The sequence below is a fragment of the Sinocyclocheilus grahami genome, unplaced genomic scaffold, assembly GCF_001515645.1.
Source record: "Sinocyclocheilus grahami isolate Dianchi unplaced genomic scaffold, SAMN03320097.WGS_v1.1 scaffold547.1, whole genome shotgun sequence".
NCBI classification, from domain to species: domain Eukaryota; kingdom Metazoa; phylum Chordata; class Actinopteri; order Cypriniformes; family Cyprinidae; genus Sinocyclocheilus; species Sinocyclocheilus grahami.
In genome coordinates this window covers 869,024-874,315 of record NW_015505726.1, presented here as the reverse complement: position 1 = coordinate 874,315, position 5,292 = coordinate 869,024, and the positions used below count along the sequence as shown (strand labels likewise).

Here is a 5,292-nt window from a genome sequence, read left to right as displayed (position 1 = left end):
TTGTATATTGTTGCTCTTTTGTTAGTTTTGACTGCTTTTATTGTCCTCATTTGTAAGTCGCTTTGGATAAAAGCGTCTGCTAAATGACTAAATGTAAATGTAAATGTAAATGTATGCTTTTTCTGAGAAGGCCTTGCGCAGGTGCAACACTGTCCTCACTCACGACGGTATGTTTAATGGGATAAATAGCCGAGGAGCATCAAGGTTATGGCGAAGCCGTGATGTAAATGGACCGACGCATCGGGGGGTGACAGCTGAGCAACAACAACAAAACATGAGCCATTATTTAAAAGGTGGCACACACATAAAGCACGACCACCACAGCACCTTCAAAATAAAAGGCTTTTATTTATATGCTGTCAATACAGTTCGCTTTACATCTTCTCAATGGCAACACAACGGCTCCAGACAAAGGCACGGTGAGAGGCTGCTATGTGAACGTGAAAAATATTGTTTGAGCTCTCTACAGCTGCCTTGCACACTTTTGGTGACCGGTTTCTACTGTAGGTTTGGCCGGCGCAAGCGGCGCAGTGTGGGAGAGTGGCTCTCGACCTTCCAGACTGAAAGGGTTTCCCAGGGACAAGCCACAAAGAGGTCCGTCCGTCAGAGGGGCCCACGCACGCCGCCTCAAAGATCCGCGGCAGCTGTCACGCTGGAGCTCTCGCCAAGCAACAACAGTTCTCTGCTTTGAATAATTTCTGTGAGATTTGAATAAGCACATTTACAAAAGGGGTTTTGCCAGCTTCAGGGTGAGTGTGCGAGCAGAGCGAAATGAAAATGAGGTGACTGGAGTGAGAAATTGAAGCTCGAAGTGAAGTGAGAAGTTTAAAGGTGTGAGGAAATCCATCTCCTGGGTGCCAGTGGAGAGATTCAAAAACCAACTGAACCAATATCACAGATATCACAATATCAAACCAGAAATGTGTTACTTTTAATATTATACAGTTAGTTCTGGTCCTTGATTGGTCATACAGCGATCTGATAGTTCTAAATAACTATGCTTGTCTGAGTTTGTGCGTTTCAAAAACTGTTGACTCTACAGGTAACAAGCGACTGCCTTCATAAGTAAGTTATTTACTCCTTTATTTAATCAATTCATTCAAAACCTCTGATTCATCCTGGAATGAAACAAGTGATGGTATGTATGAATGAGTCATTTACTCATTCATCTAATCGATTAGATCAAACCCATTCATTCAGGAACTAAACAACTAATGTATGTTGCTTGGAGACGCAATGGTCAATTCTGCTGGGACTTTGTTAGGAACTCTTTTCATTGGTGAAGCAAATCTGCACAAAGTAAAGGCCTGTTCATACCAAGGACCATAACTACTATAATGATAACTGACTAAAAAGTGAATACCACAGAAACAATATAATTGGAATCACTTTTCACAATTTTTTACAGCTGATGAATGAAACCTTGACAGTCATGATGTGAATTTAAAAAAACAGTGCTACTCATCTTTATCATACAATGCATGTTCAGTGATGCAAGTGATATCTGATATTAAAAGGTTCTGGTTGATCTGATGGGTTTTTGTACATCTCAAAATACCCTCGAGTCATCCACATAAACCATGTACCATATATCATACATTTACTGCAGACAGCTTCAGCAGTTAAGGACGCAGGCCCCAAGCTCAGGTTTCATTTGCATCTCTGATCAGGATTTTATCTACAAATAATGTGCAGACGCCATCTTGTCTCCTGGTCTATGGCGTTTGATCTCAGGCACAGTGAGAATCTGATATCAGGGGTTCTTGTAAAAAGAGACAGGCATCAAAAAGCTTTCCACGGAATAAGTGTTTACCCATGACATAAGGAGCTGTCAGTGTGTCGTCCGCGCTGTCGGTCCCCTCAGGATAAAGAGCTGTGCAGATTTGAGGACTTTATCTCTCTAGAAGGGATTATACATGGTTACAGGGCAGAACTGAATCGTTAAAGGAGACTTCCGGGTTCAGCAGAAGTTAAGCTCTGGCTTAACATGGCATAATGTTGATTAGCAAACAAAATACTTTTGATTTGTCACTTGAAACGCAAAATTGTGTTTATAGAAAGACACTTACAATGGAAATACTAGGGTAAAAAAAAATCAACCTAAAATGACATCAGGTTTCATAACTTGCAGAGCTCATGCGAACAGGCCTCGATTTCACAGCATCTGCTCCAAGATACTATTGTAATTGTCAATGCCAACATTTCATTGTCTGACAAGCTTACAGCGAAGCGCTTGTTCTTCTGCCAAAAAACAAAACAAAACACCAATAAATCTGACAAATTATATTTTTTTCTGCCTTCTTTTGGGTCTGGTAACTGACTTTGCATTGATGTCCTCTAGCAAATCACATTATTCATAACTGTTGACTCATTATTCAAAATCATTACCACACAGAAAAGCAATTAAAATGCACCCCAAAGTTGTTTCCAATGTGTCGTTTTCAGAGACAACTGGGCAAACATACAGAACATTGCATACTGCACAAAGATTTCTATTGTTTCAGATGGAAGTAGCTGTCACAGTTCTTGCCATTCTTTAATTCAGTAAAAAAAAAATCTCAAAATAGTGCTGATTTTGGAGCTTTTTGCATTCTAATAATTACATTAATCAGGAAAAGTACTTGTCCACAATCAACATTTTAGGTCTCAATGCGTCCTTTTTTGAGACAATATTTTGATTGAAAACAGAGATGGAAGATGAATAAAAAAACTTTTTCTTGCTTATTTTCTTTATATTCATTTCCTATAACCTATCATTTTTAAACATTAATATTAATACATAACATTTTTATTGAAAAAATGTGACATAAAAATGTTTTAAATATATAACAATTTAAAAGGTTAAGGAAAATTAAGAAGTTTAAATTATCACTTTCATTTCAGCTTTCATGAGAAAATGAATGGTTGGTTCTATTAAGTGGTTTCAGTTCTGTTAACAGGTGGCTCTGGTAACCAGTTTCATTAATTTTAACCAGGAAAAAGAACAATGTTCTTATCAATACAGTACAAAGCAAAACCCCAAATAAAATAATATTCTTTACATAAAATCTTCCTAGTTTGATAGACCTTTAAACAGTCAGAAAGAGAACATCATTTGTGTAACTTTTTCTCTCACTTAAGAAGCCCCTAAGAGGACATGCCTCAAAAATTATATTTCAATATTTCTGCATTCTTTCACAAAACCACAGCATTCCCCCAAGAAACTTTACGTTCTCTTACAAAAGTATAGACCTTAGTCAGGTTAGATGTCACATTGAATTTAACAGAAAAACAAGGCTGTGAGGCTTAGAATCTTTACAATGGCACGCTCTGTATAAAGGCTCAAGATCACTCAATTGTTTTGTCATAATTTTGCATGAACTTTGCATTCTCTCACAAGACATTTGCGTTCTCTCACAAAACGATTACGTTCCCCTTAGAAACTTCATGTTCGCTTGCAAAAGCAGTGAAAAATTTTTTCCTCCTGTTTTATTTCCATCACAAACGTTTTGTGCAAGAATGCAAGAAGCATTGAAATATAATTTTTCCTTGTTTTTTTTTTTAACATCGCCATGTTCCTTTAGGGACTTTAGTTTGTTTATCACATAAATAATTTCATTTTAAATAAAACAGTTGTGAATCTGAGAAAACAGATTGTGTTGAACTACTATGGGGAATTGAAACCCATCTGGCAACCCTTCAGACTTGACAATATCACTTTTCCAGAATGCGGCCATGGCTGACAGCAACAGCTTCAGTGAATCAACACAGCGGAGGCATGTGCAATTTTCTAAGCTCCTCTCTCTGACATCTTGAACAATATCTTTTTCAACCTATGGCTGTAATGGTTGAGGCCTGTCAACCCCACCAGTCCCCCTTGGCACTTGCTCTCACATGGAGCACTTCGATGCATTCAGTGTGATTTAGATCAACTACCTTGGACAAAACCACTTCGGCAGGAAGGTACGAGGAGGGGAGGGGATAAGCAGGAACTTGAGAAATGGCTCTTTTATCAGCACTAAAGTGCTGGTTGATCGATGGGCTGAGATTAAAGAGACTGATGCTGGCCACGCTTGAGAGAGACATCAGGACAGCCTGCCAGGACAAGTTTCTCAGAAGCGTGTTTATGTGAGTAAGCGTATAGCCGATTTGGTAACTGGGTTCAGTTCAGGACAGGAGTAGCATGGGGATTCAGGCCAGAACATTCCTCTAGAGAGAGACACGATCGGGTTGGCCTGAGGGAAAATAATCTGCATTTTGAGGATACAGTCCCAAACCGTTTGGCATCTGTTCAGCGTTATTGGTCAATCAACAGGTTTTCTTACAGTTTATTTTCTTATTGATCATTTATAGTATCCAATATGTATTCTGCAGGTTTGACTGTACCTTTAAATTTGTGTGGCTCATTTCTTGTGTAGCACCTTCAAGAAGCATTCTGCACAGCAATGTGATTGAGTTGAGCTCTTTGTCCTTCAAGAATTTGGCATTTTCCTGTAAGTACATTCAGCAGAGACAGAGTTGGGAAGGCGAATAACAGCCTTATTTCCCCAAATGCCCCTGAGCTAAACAGGTACGTTGAAGCAGGCCTGTATGTAATTAGTAGCACTTGTTAAATTACTATTGCTCATATGGTTAATGATTTTAATAATCTTTTGCATGTTACTCGCCTCACAGCATGGACATGAATGTGTCAAAAAAATGCTTGATCTGTCTTGGTCAGCCATTCTCATTTTCATATCATTAAGAGAATTATTCATCTATTTTACTTTCACATTTTCAAACATCTTTTACTCAACACATTTTTACCTGAAAACTATTTGGATATTCCATTGTTTGAGCAAACATGTAGTCCACTAATTCAATGAGTGCTTTGTCACATGAAGCTGACACACTCTTATAGCAATCTGTAACTAATTTACGCCTTTGGAAAATTGGTGGCTAATTCCAATGAGCAAGTAGAATCTCAAATATTTTGTACAATCTGCTCATGGCTGTTTGGTTTAGGAGTGGACCTTCATGCTTACTTTTTTTCTAAAAATCACAAGTTTCCATATGAATCACAACAAACCAATTCATACGAAATTGAAACCTTGCAAAATAGTTACGTTTCCTTGTGAGATCGGGCTGTTAAAGTAATAGTTCACATTTTCAAAAATGAAAATGTGCTCATTTGGAGAAATGTAGCATTGCATCACTTGCTCACCAACATTGCATCACTTGCTCACTAAAAACGTCACAATAATCCACATGACTCCAGTCCAACCGTTAACATCGTGTGAAGTGAAAACCTGTGTGTTTTTAATAAATAAATCT

At 38.2% G+C, this 5,292-nt stretch overlaps 1 long non-coding RNA gene across 1 annotated transcript in view; it reads right to left on the bottom strand.

The window, feature by feature from the left end:
* LOC107555856 (uncharacterized) overlaps positions 1-5,292 on the bottom strand; it is an 8,052-nt gene extending 2,760 nt beyond the window's left edge. Inside the window, exon 1 of the long non-coding RNA XR_001605212.1 lies at positions 5,205-5,292. This is a non-coding gene — a long non-coding RNA (uncharacterized lncRNA). The remainder of the gene's footprint in view (positions 1-5,204) is intronic.